Source organism: Podarcis tiliguerta (assembly GCF_965153285.1).
Source record: "Podarcis tiliguerta genome assembly, chromosome: 10".
Classification (NCBI taxonomy): Eukaryota; Metazoa; Chordata; class Lepidosauria; order Squamata; family Lacertidae; genus Podarcis; species Podarcis tiliguerta.
The window spans coordinates 42,475,235-42,489,081 of NC_139543.1; the positions used below are offsets into that span (position 1 = coordinate 42,475,235).

Genomic DNA, 13,847 nt, shown 5'->3' on the forward strand with positions numbered 1-13,847 from the left:
TGGCTATCATTTCTTCCTATCATAGGCATACTTGAATGATGAGAAAGCTTCCCCAGACTCAAATCAACATGGGCTTCCCTAAAACAAGCTAAAGGGGTATAAAAGTCTGCAGGCTCAACTAAAGGATTTGAATGGTGATGACAGCTTTGCCACAACCTACCTGGTGTGGCTTTGTGACCCACCTATGGGTCTCCACATACTAGTTGAAGGATTGCACTTCCTCTGAAGTACCGGTTTGCAGCTTGGGTATGCTGCTAGATCTGGCATTGCTGAATATCCAAGAGGTACTTGTGGCTGAGAGTGTGTTTGTCCAGCTTTGAGTGCTTACTGAATACCTTCCTCTTTCAACAAGCCTTGTATTTTGAGATCTTTCTCAGTCTGCATCAGTATTGCAATTGCTTTTAAGATGCTTTATTGTTTTATCACTTGTTTGCTGCTCTGGGTTCATCTGGGAAGAAGGGCGGGGATATAATTTTTTAAAATTAAAAATAAATTGAGGTAAGTTAGGAACAGGCTTGAAAGTTAATTTTAAGCTCAGGCGCATTCTGCAGTGAAATTTCCTAATGCCAATCAGGAGCATGAACACAGCAAGGTCTAGAGATCTCGCCTCTTGCACTGCCATGTGCACTTCCCAACTCTCACCCGCCTCCACTATCTCCTTCACTTTTCCACTGACAATTTTGGGACAGTGATGAGGACAGATACTGTTGTGTGGCCTTCATTAGGCTCTGAAACACAGCACTAGGACTCTGAGTCCCAAAAATTTCAAGGATCAAAGACCTTAACAAAGGCCAGGGCAGCAACCTTTTTCATTGTCACCAAAAAGTATGTTTCATTGAGGCAGGGCAGCTGTGTGGAAGGCAGTAGGGCCAGTGCCAGGAAAGTTAAGTACAAGCCGAAACTGAACTGTTTGGATAATTGGACTTCATAACCAGCTGGAAAGCTCCAAAGTGGAGGAGTCATATTCTTTCAATGCCACAATTCTGAACTTTAACATTGCCAATACTGGACTCTATAGCAAGCACTATGTCTAACTGAGAACTAGATTGGAACCTACATTTGAAAATGAGAGAATCAAAAATTAACTGCCCTATCAGAAGGATTCTGGCTCATTAATATATAGCATGTGTGTTGCATGTAGATGGACCAGGGGCACACCTAGGCTCCCTTGCACCCCTGTGGAATGCCCTCCCATCAGATGTCAAAGAAATAAACAACTATCTGAGGTTTAGAAGACATCTGAAGGCAGCCCTGTTTAGAGAAGTTTTTAATGACTGATGTTTTAATGCATTTTTTATCTTTTGTTAGAAGCTGCCCAGAGTGGCTGTGGAAACCCAGCCAGATGGGCGGGGTATAAATAATAAATTATTATTATTATTATTATTATTATTATTATTATTATTATTACTACTACTACTACTACTACTACTACTACTACTACACCCTGGGCAAGGAGCTGCCTTCCACCCCCATTCCTTCACCTGGAAGCCAGAGTGGAGGGCCTTTTGCACACACACACACACACACACACGGGCCTGCACCCTTGACAGGGGCCAACCTTGTCAACCCCTAGGTACACTCCTGACATGGCACCAGTCAAAGGATATTTGGGAACAGATCTGGACACATCTGCCTAAGACCTAAGAGTGTTGCTGCCTAAAACAGTAGATTAGACAGTACTGGGTTAACTGTACAAGTGGTCTGGATCAGTATAAGGTAAAATACATGTTTCCAAAATAGAACCAAGCTTGTTTATGTATGAACCATATCACATGCCTTCCAGATGTTCAAGATGATCTTATACTTAGTGCACATGCTTGCAAGTGAATAAATGCCTACGTAAAATATAAACATATGTCAAGCCATACAGGAGTTGAAATCTAGAAAAACTCTAGTTTAGCATTACTAAAGTGGAAAGCTTTGCAATCAAAGTGGGGTTTGGGTCAGCATTATTATTTTGATTGAGCACTATGATAAATTTTAAAATCATATTTTATAAGAGTGTACTCTTTCATTTCTTAGAACTTACCTATTCTCATCGGATATATTTTAAAATGCACTATCGCTCCTGACACAGCTGCCATATGCATGAGAGGTATGAGGTTGTTTCAGAAACTAACAGCAATTTTGACATACAGCCTAGGCAGCCATTACTTCCAAAATGCCACACTGACAGTCTCTTTCTCAGACATATGGTCTTGAAACTCCCTTCTAATCATTAGCGCTTTAGGCAAACCCAAGATTGTAGCTTACTCATAAATACAACTTTTTCCATTTTCATATGACTTCAGAAGATTTTCCTCAAGACTGCCCAGCATTTCCAAATGCAGACTGGGAAAATTCCTATGCTGATATAAGCAGGATGTATATGGTGTGTTGCTTGATTCACTGATATTCCAAGTTCCATTATGTTCCACTTTCTTCTTTCTTTTTTCTTTTCCCTCTTCCACCCCCTTTTTTGTAGTCATTGTGAATTGCAGATTAATTTCAGCTTCAGTTTGTACAAAGAATGTAAGCAAGAGAAGTGCAAGACCAAAAGAACAGATGTGTCATCTTGTCACTTTCATTAGGCTTTCCCTTGGGGACATTATCATTCTCAGATGTTTCCAATAACCACATCTATCACAGGAGAATTTCCCCTGGCATCCGTAGACCATGGAAAGCAGTAACCAATGACACCCCCCAATTAGAGCCAAAACTAGAAAATGGGCACATGTATGCAAGTTCTTGGATTTGTTTTATGCTGTAAATGCATACAACTATTCATCTGATGTGTTGCTGTGTGTATTCCTTCTGCTACAGTGCATTGCAAAGGCATTTCTAAGCAAAATGCAGTGACTGAATACAAGTTGATTTTCTGTTATGTGCACAAGAACATAAGAAGAGCCTGCTGGATCAGGCCAATGGCCCTTCTACTCCAGCATCCTGTTCTCACAGTGACCAAGCAGATGCCAGGGGAAAACATGCAAGCAGCGCCTCAGCACAAGAACTAGCACCAGATTTACATACGGACTGAGCAGGCTGCAGCCCAGGGCCTCATAATCTAGGGGGGGGGGGCTTGGCCTCTTGCCCATTTTTTTTTAACAGGAAGATTTATCTAGGCCCAGTTGCTTGGTAACATTAAACACTTGACGTATGACAGTTACACTAGCGTGTATTTACTGTTTAGTAAAGTTCGTGGAGGCTTTATCATTTGATTCTGAGCAGCTTTAAAGTCAGCAATGAAGCATTACAAGAGTTCAGATCACTGTCTTTCATTATAGCAATGCATTTTGAGAACACATGAAGATGCTTTTATATCACTGTGAATCACAATATTTAATTCTGACTTTTTATGAAAATGGTGAATAAACAATATGGAAGTGGTACTGGTAAAAGAAAGCAAAAAAAAATAATAACAGAAGGAAGTACTCAAAAGTTTAAAACCAATCACGTCATATGGCTTTGTACAGCAGGCAGAAACAGCCCTACATAAACCCTCAGATACATTTATGTTTACAAAAAGAAGAAAATCAAGTAACTACAGTGACCAGTCTGAGCAGACTGTAGAACAAGCAGTTTATATACAGAATGCGGCCTCCTAAGAACTTCACAGAGAACTGTTGTCAGTAACTACCGGTACCTCTACAAGTAAAGAAACTTCTGGAGAAAAGTGTGAATGAAGTGACAGGACCTACAACCAAAGAATTAACACAAGGCGTTGAAGGAACATGCCACGAGACAGTTACACCAAAAGAAGCAGTTCAAGCGCATTACTGTCTTAAAGAATTGGAAAACAAAGCAGATGATCTCAGCAAAAAACCTTGCATTACAGACACAAAAATACCAACTGCACACGCTACTAGTGATTTCAGAGAAATCAGGTTTGCAGTTCACATCAAATAACAAGGAAATATTCTGGATTGAGAAAGCTCCATTGAAATGTCAGCACTCAGCAGCAGCTTTTACCACTATGAAACAAACATGCAAAAACCAAGCCTGGTTCTGTTCAAAGAATTTATTCTATTCCACCAAAGTAAATGGAGAAACCTACCCTTGATAATGGCTAGTGTATTCTCCAAAAGAAGGAAAAGTCTCCTGTTTTGGTGCAAACTTTTCTGTAACCAAACTACCTCAACTACAGCTTTAGCTTCTATTGGATTTAATGATTGACATCACACTTTTCTTTTTCAAACCCACAAAAATTCTAAAAATCATATGAACTCTCTGCTAACATACTTAACAATAAAGTGTGGTCAAATGCTCACATCAAAACTCTGACAGCAAATCAAAGCAGAGCAGGATTACTGGAGGCACGTACTTCAGCGAGTTATTGCAGTGATTTCCCTTTTGGCAGAATGTGGCTCGGCATTTAGGGGAGACAATGAAATATTTGGTTCACCAAGCAATAGTAATGTTCTTGGATTGCTTGAATTAATTGCCAGAGCTGATCCCTTCCTGTGTGCTCACATGAATCAGTATGGAGGCAAAGGCTCTGGTCAGTCATCATGCTTATGCAAAACCATATGTGAAGAGCTTATCCAGTTGATGGTTAATACAGTTCGAGAAGCAATACTGAGTGACATCAAACAGGCAAGTTATTTTAGTTTATCAGACAGTTCAACCCCAGATGTTTCCTATATTGATCAACTTACTGTCATTGTTAGAGATGCTTCTCCTAGTGATGGATTTCACTGTTACAGGCCCCCACTCCATTATTATGTTCAATTTCCATGTCCACCAAGGAAAACGTACAAGAGAGCTGAGCTGTAATTGGGTACCAGGGCATCCAGTTCTAACGTTAAATATCACCAGAAGATGTAGCTCTATCAACCTCACACATTCTTCCTGTAACTGTTTAATCTTATGTGTTGTCTATGTGCTTCCCACCTCATCTGAAACCCATTACTTCATGATCTGTTCTTAATGACTAATACAAATAATTGGACTTTGCCCTTTTTTAAAAAAAGTTAGTGGTACATTCACTTATGTCTCTGCCCACAGTAGTATTTCTGAAGGCTCAGTGTGATTCGCTCGCTGAGATTTCAAAGATGTTGGATGGATGACTCGTTCTTCTAAATTTGTGTAGTTCTATGTTATTAAAATGCAATGCCCAAATTAAACATTTAATAATTCTGTAATGAGAATGAAAAGTCCATAATTATTTGTGTTGACAAGCAAATCTACTGGAAGGTTGCTTCAAAAGCAAAACAAAAGGAAAAGAAAGGGAAAGGTCAGTCCCAACAAACAAACAAAGGAGCAGGAATACCAAGAAACTGCCCCAGCTAAAAAACAGCATAATCACAGAGCTATTAATTACAGACCTTATTCTATATTGAATGGTAGTGGAAAACATAATTTTGTTGTTTTTGCAGTTATAACAATATGAAGAATGCATAGAAGAAAAGCTACATCTTTGTAAATGCCATAACTGGAGTCTATCAAACAGAGTAGTTGGGCACTCTTGAACTGAACCTGAGAGCCTATTTCACTCTTTGCTTTAATCATGGGCATTTATTTTGCAGAACATACCAACACAATTTCAAACTGCAATTAAATTTAAAAAGTTAATAGATCTGGCAATTTCTATAAGTCTGGAATTAAAAATATAAAACATTTACAAAATAAAGTAAAAGATAAAAGCCATCTCAGTTGTCACAGAAAGTGAGTCTCGTCCAGGAAAGGGGAAATGTAATGTACTCGCCCTGGGTCCATCTCAGTAAGTGCTCCAATCAATTAGTGCATAAATACACATCGAACAAAATTACAGCAGAAACCACTGTGATATCTACTTTAACTAATGTACTGGGATAAAAGGGCTTCCAAGATGTTAAACTTCAATGTACAGCAAAACCAGGAAAACTATTCCTGAGTCCTGACCAGCATTTGGTAACAGGGTGATCAGATGAGAACAGGACTCCAGTATTAATAGTTGTTTAGAAGAGAGAATTGCAGCAGATGTAGCTTATCATTCAAAAATTCCCTCTTCTATACAGTGAGAGGTGCAAATAGTCCTGCACACTCTACACCCTTCCTAGTAGCAATGGCTAGCAAGTCATAGCCATGAGCATTATTTAACACAGGGATGGCTAATTTGCAGCCCTCCAGCTCCTATCATTCCTGACTATTGCCCATGCTATCTGGGGGTTGAAGGGAGATAGAGCTCAGCAACATCTGGAGGAACACAAATTAGACTCCCTTGCTTTCAGACCATCTGAGGGTCACAAATCAAGAACTGAGATATGCTCCCTGCAATGACTGATAAATAACATCCCATATATACTGTAAGTAAATCTAATTCTAAATTGTCTTCCAGAATGTAAGGATGTACTTGTACTATTCAGGCCTCTCTTTGCAAGTCTTTTGCCTCAAAGTCTGTTCAGTTGTATATTTGTGATCTTTCCCCCCATTGTATATCAAACAATAATAACACCCATCAGTTTGGGGACTTTGCCCATCAATATGTCATGTATCCACCTCCTGTTTCCTCTTTTCGAAAGCTTTGCTTTTTTATTATCATCCTTCCCTAGGTCCTTTTGTTTACCCCTCTCTAAGATTAACCTGTGGTGACAAGTTCAAAGAAAGAAAGTGCTTCCCCATACCCTTTGCATTTGCACAGGATAAGGAATTTGGGCTGGTGCAACTTCTCATGCAGATGTGAAAAAAGCTGCTCTTGGTTAGCTTCCCTCCTCTGCGCAACTGTCAAAGTGACAGAAACGGAGGGCAGGGCTCCAAGAGGAAAGGCTTAGCCAATGGCACCCAGAGGTCCTTCTGCCAACTACATCCCTCTGGGATATTAAAGCAGTGGCTTCACTGCCATCAGTGCTGCCACCACAAAATTACTTAATGTGTGTATAACATAGAGCAGCAGCAGTGAGCCAGCACAGATATCACACAGGATCCCTCATTATCTTGGCTAAAGGCGAGCTGTAGGGCCATATTTTCCCTTCCCCAAACCCCTGCCCTTTCAGGAATAAATAGATTGTTCCCTCCCACCTTAAGGGAAGCACTGGCAACAAGTTTTAACTGCAGTTAGCATTAACTGGGGTTCACATGTGAAACCAACATTAGATTATTACTTCAAATCTCATAGTAACCTCCATCAGAAAGTGGAACCAGCTTTAATGCAGGGAAAGGGGGATTTGCTCCACAATTCTACACCAGGCTCACACAGGCTGCAGTTCTAATCCCACACATATAGGAGTTTACTTCAAAGTAGATTGGTTAAGACTGCAGGCACTGTTGCTTAACCATTCTTCATGCAGCATCCCAGTGGCAATAGAAGGTGCTAACAGGAACTGAAAGACTATGCCAGGCTTCCTCAACCTCAGCCCTCCAGATGTTTTGAGACTGCAGTTCCCATCATCCCTGACCACTGGAAATGCTAGCTAGGGATCATGGGAGTTGTGGGCCAAAAACATCCAGAGGGGCGAGGTTGAGGAAGCCTGGACTATGCTATGGTGTATGGTGCTTTTGCGGGGGTGGAGTTTCTGTATTAATATCCTACCTCATATGTCCAGGGCCGTATCCTAGCACTGAGAACAATGTATGAAGCTTACCCAAATAACTTTCATGATAGAATTTGTCATGTAAGTCCCAACCTTCTGCCCTGCTTCCCCCTCCCCACCCCTCTGCTTCTAAAGTGCCACACCTCTTAGTTACAAGGAATACCAGAAGGGGGAAAGTATGACAAATGAAAGCAATACACCATTCTGCAGTATTTTTCAACCAATCTAGCATTGGAACCTACATTAAGGGAAATACTTCTAACAGCTTCTCAGGACAGAACTTATCTTTACTCAGAACCATTTCAGCCTAACTGATTTTTATCTGCACACTATTAGCTGAGCTATTTAACCCCTAATAGTTGACACGGCGTATTACAAGCAGTGGCATTTTAAAGACATGTAAGTTGAGTGGGGCACTTGCAAGAGACAGGGTTGGCCAAGTGGTTGTTAACTCAGGTCTTACCGGGGTTAATAGCAACTCTAATTTATATTAATAGGTATCAACGACTCAGTTTTAAATTAGGAACTCGGGTGGCGCTGTGGGTTAAACCATAGAGCCTAGGGCTTGCAGATCAGAAGGCTGGCTGTTTGAATCCCCGCGATGGGGTGAGCTCCCGTTGCTCGATCCCTGCTCCTGCCAACCTAGCAGTTTGAAAGCATGAAATGCAAGTAGATAAATAGGTACCGATCTGGTGGGAAGGTAAACAGCGCTTCCGTGTGCTGCTCTGGTTCACCAGAAGCAGCTTAGTCATGCTGGCCACATGACCTGGAAGCTGTACACAGGCTCCCTCGGCCAATAAAGCAAGATGAGCGCCGCAACCCCAGAGTCGTCTGCAACTGGACCTAATGGTCGGGGTCCCTTTACCTTTTTACTCAGTATTAAACAATGTTTATTAGCTAACTTTCAAAAATCAATAGCTTTGAAAAATGAATTAAGTCAAACGGAATAAAACTCACTGCAAAAATACACTAATCTTTGCAAGGTTTTTGCAATATTTTTAGCATGTAGCCCGCTGGAGAGAGGGGAAATGGGGGTTTAAAATGCAGACTTTCCATATGGCACTGCAAGCACACTAACACCTGGGACATGAAGCCCTGATGCCAAGGCAGTCACAGAGGGGTCCAAACAGCAAATGGATACTGGATTCCTTATAGTTACTGTTTAAACCAACAGTTAGCTTTCAAACTCTGTGAATTCCATTTTAAACTAATGCTGCAATCCTTTCCACACTCACACATTGAGCTTGGAGGGATTTCTTTCTGAGTAAGCATGTGCAGGGTAGGACTGCAAATTTTAACAATAGAAAGGGAAGGATTACCAGCACACACTGGTTTCCTGTTTTATCAGTGATCTCACCTTTAGCAGTGGGGAGAGCACAATGTGTCTGTGCAAATAAATGGGGTACAAGGCACCTGCATTTAAATGAGCAGTGGCTTTGAGTTGTGGGATGAGTGGGAAATGGAGGTGGCAATTTAACTAGATTCATCTTTGCTGCAGCCCAAGATTTTTTGTGGAATTTTTTTGCTGAACTTCCCTGTTTTCAACAGGCATATGCAATATCCTTTACACTGCAAGCCTGGTCATAGCTACTCAGAAGTAAGTTCTATTGAATTCAGTGGGGCTTACTCCTAGGTAAAGGGTTTAGGGTTGCAGCCTGACATACAACCAGCCGCCTAATCTCAATTGACTACTCAACAGCAATGACAGGCTGCCTAATAGAGACAGAATCCAAGGATTAGGCCCTGCAAATACCCAGATGCCAGCTAATAACCTAACAATATGCAACCAAGAGTTCATTGACCTGCTCACCCACCAACATGATCTATCCCATCACAGCCCAACCAAACTTTCTGCTGTCTAAAAAGGGCAAACAGTCCCAGTGCAAATGTGTCCCAATGGTTACAAATTTGCCATCAAAAATACAACATTCAGAAACATGCTAACAAAAGTTTAGGCCTTTCAAAGAGAGGTTACAGTGTTAAACCGAAGAAATAGAATGTATCGGTAAGTTTTTCTGTTGCTTTCAGCTAATCAAGGCCAAAATTCTCTCTCCCAGTACAGACCTTAAATTACCACAGCAAACCCAGGAATATTGTTATTGTCAATGGCAGCTCTTGTGAATGAAGTCAATCCTTTCCTTATATACATTTGAACTTTGCAGAGAAAAATCACAGACTTTATCTCTTGAATTTCATGGCCTTCTACAAATTTTCTCTCAGCCCATGGAAGTTCATGTTTGTAAATATATATATAGTTGTATATATTAAAGCTGTATATACTACCGTGACCACAATATTTGGAAGAAGTCTGATCTGTTATATGGCATTCCAATTTTATTATTTTGGTCCAAAACTCAGAAGAGAATCACGACTCAAGAACAAGTCTGTTTATTTACTTCAACATCCCACCTCCAAATCACTGTGATTTGAGTTGCATTGGAAAATAATTCACTGAGATTAAAAGCTAGAACTGTTCCCCAAAACAAAATATCTCTCAACTGCCTCCCCTCTGGAGCTCTGGGTGTTTCCCAAGACACTTTGGTTTTGTTTCTCAGAAAAGAGACAGGGGAAAGTTTACATGTTTAACTTTTTGGAAAAACAGATGCCTCGTGGTGATTCCAAAGCTTAGGGGATAGCTCATCTCTACTGAGACACCTTATTCACAGTAAGTTCATGGCCCAAATCATCCTGATTTGCCTTGTTTTTCACTCTGTGTGTGTCAAACACACACATACACCCAGAATAACACTTAAATGTTTCTGCCAATACCTTACGCCATGGTAAAGTTCTTAGTCCAGACATAGGGAACCTGTGGCCTTTCAGATGTTGCTGTGCTACAACCAATATCATCCCTGACTACTGGCCATGCTGTTTGGGGTTAACAGTCAGATTCCATCTATGCTAAAGAAGCTGTAAGACTTTTTTTGGTACTTGTTCATGACTGCATGCAAACTATACATTTGAAGCACATGACTTTCCCCAAAGAAGCTTGGGAACTCTAGTTTGTTAAGGGTGCTAGGAATTGTACCTTGGGGGGGACAGTTCCCAGGATTATTTGGGGCAAGCCATCAGCTTTAAATATATGGTGTGTGGACAGTCAATATCTTATGTAATTGTTCCACTGTCTGCCTGTATCTTGATAAAATATGTGTGTTGTTCAGTATCATAGTGCAGAACCGTACTGGTGACATTGTATTTCCCTAATAAAGATCAAGTAGGTGACAGTTCTTCAAGCATTTATTAGATAATTGTTTATCAACCTCAGCCCCCATCTGAAAAGTGCAAGTAGGGTTCTTGTAAGTCCCCACCCCATTCTGCGATATCAACAGTGGACTACATTACAAGGCTGTCATAGTATCTCTATTATTAAAAGTGGTTATTAAAAGTGGATCATATTAAATTAGATTAGATTACAAGGTTCACATAAACCCATCAGTCTTGTATTTACCCCATCCCTACCCCCCATCATGCAGTATGGGGATGTTAAACTACCCCATAATTCAAGGTTGCCATAAGCTCATAGCTCAGCATCAGCCCCTCACTCCTCATAACATGGTATCTCTTTCTCATTCGCTGCCTCTCTGTTATATGAGAACATTAATATTAGTTTCCTTCTTCCCTCCTAGTATAGCATTTACAGAGCAATTTTGATTGGGGCGGGGGTGGAATCTTCATCACATTTTCCCCACACAGGACCTGAGTTTGGAAAAATAATTAACTTCTGTTTTTGCTTATTCTATATATAGGCAGTGAGGGGGGGGGCACTCTGCTGCCAAATCACTGCAACACGATCCTAAGAAAAACCTACCACATTTACCCTTCTAACAAAAGAAATCTATGCCATCAAAAATAACTAGGAATTTCAGTTTTCATAGAAAGAAACTGTCAGTCAAGAACTTCCTTGTGTTTATGCTTTTCATTCCTAGTAAGCATTAAGCGGTACTGCTCTTAATGCTTACTACAGAAATAAATATTAACATGTTTACTTTATACAAACTGTAGGTAGAAAAGATCAGAAATTGAGCTGTTATATAGAACCAGGGTGTTTCTCACTGTGCACCCTAATCCCATAAATTTTATTGCCATTGTACTTAGGAAAACAGCTGAACAGTCTTACATATGTTTGCATTGTTGTGTGCACATGTTTACTTGAAAGTAAGTCTCACTTGTGAGTTCATTAGGATCTACTCCCAATGTAAACATGCACAGGTTTGCATCCTTAGTTGCATAGTTTGGAGTCAGATTTCTCTTTCAAATCACAGCCTCCTCTCCTTTCTTTGAGAGAAAAGTAGTTAAAATGACCATTTGTGCACTGTAGCAAGTCTTCCTCAGACTGAGCCAGTTGAGTTGGCACTTTCCCTGAAATAGTTACTTGTGGAAATGGAAATAAGATTTACCTTTCTTCCATAGTCCATGAACATTTCCTAATGAAGTCTGCGTTGCAGACAAATGATCAGAGCAAACTGTTTTCTGTTTGCTTTTAGTACAATGCTGGAGAGCTCCATTGTTACAAAAACAGAAAGTATAGAATAATCAGAAGGAATATTTGAGCAAATATTAATTATGAAACACAGGGTTTCCATACAAGAAACTGCCCATATCTGTAGCAACTTTCTGCATAGGATATCTAGGAAATAGATTGTAACAAGCTAATGGATGGTACCAAACTGTTTTTAAGTAGAGGGAAACATTAAAAATATTTAACAGCTTTTACTGACACTCCTAACAGCCATTGTGTGTGTATGTATATATATATATCTCTCACACACAGAGGAAATCAAAATAATCCTCTATGGCACATTGGAGTTGGAGGTTGTGACTTGCCCCAAACCACCTAATGTGAACAATATTGTATCTGTTGCACCTGAAGACTAAGAATTATGGCAGGGTGTTTGTTTGTTTTTAAAGGTTTTACATAAGCATGTGGAACCACAAGAAAATATTAATGCAGAAGCCAGGATAATGTATTTCCCAGTGCAGGTGATGCCCTTCCAAGATAATCATTTAGGCCGCAATAACATTTGCCACCCTCATAAAACCTAATGTGGGTTGTTGTTTTTTCATTTCCCAACAATTATTGCAGGAGGTTGGACTAGATGACCCTGGTGGTCCCTTCCAACTCTATAATTCTATTTCATTTATTATTGGTCACAATGGAGCTTCATACACACATTTTTTAATACAGCTATTCCACAAGTTACATGAAATCACTTATTAAAATTTAATAAGTTTTGGGAGAAAGTAGTTTATTATATAAATATGACTGTGGGGGGGGGAATACATTTTTCAGAGGAAAATATTTTGAACTACATGCCTACTATATAGAATCTGACAACTGGAAAATGTAAATGGATTCTTCATGCCCTTACTATGGCCAAAAGACTACTGGTGCACTGAATGGGTAAGTGTACAACTCCATTTAATCAATGAATTGAAGATATGACTACACTTGCAACTTATGAAGGGATTGCTTATAGACGTAGACTTTGCATGGACAAGTATAGTGACATCTGGAATGCATTTATACAAAATATAGTGGGATATATATATATATATATATATGGATAATAATAATATGTATACTTTAGATAATAATATATGGAATTGTAATTGTTAGATTTTATAATGTTGTAGTATACCTGTTCTTTATTTTTATTTAGTTCAATTAAAAAAAACAAGTTATAGGAAATCACAACCAGGCCTGGATTTTTGAAATGGTAGCTCTAAGCCAGGGGCAAGGGCATCTGGTCCTTCAGATGCTGCTGGACTACAGCTCACATCATCCCTGAACACTGATGATGCTAGCTGGGCCTGATGGGAGTTGGAATCCAACAACATCCGGATACTCACAGGCTCCCTATCCCTGAATGAAGCAAAAATAAAAGAAATGAATTTTGAGTCAGAGAACATAAAATTAGTTCCACTGGCATTGCTATTGGCTTTTTTCCTTTTAGGTCAGGAATCCCGTCTTTTTTTTTAATTTCACCTGTTACAGCATCCATTGTTAACCTGATAGCTTGTTAAGGTCAGGAGAAGCAGCTGTTACTGAATCAATAGAAAACAATAAAAAGAGATGATGATGATGATTTATCTATACCCCACCCATCTGGCTGGGGTGACTTCCTGATACCTGGAAATCTTTCTCCAGGTTTTGAAATGTGATGCTATCAGAGTTTAGGATAACACCCTGCATATGGTGTATGGGGTAGAGAAATGGTTTGGAGACAGGTTAAAATTAGTTTAAACAGGAGGGGGAAAAGAGTTTTTAAGAGCTGTTAACTTGGGTGAAAGAGCTCTCTCTGGCAATGTGATGTACAGATATTGGGGAGCTGACTGCTGCTTTTAGGAGTTGGCCTGGTT

The 13,847-nt window shown here is 39.9% G+C and overlaps 1 protein-coding gene across 14 annotated transcripts in view; it reads right to left on the reverse strand.

Annotated features, from left to right (window-relative positions):
• Positions 1-13,847, reverse strand: part of GRIN2B (glutamate ionotropic receptor NMDA type subunit 2B) — a 282,448-nt gene that overhangs the window by 231,337 nt on the left and 37,264 nt on the right. The window lies entirely within an intron of this gene.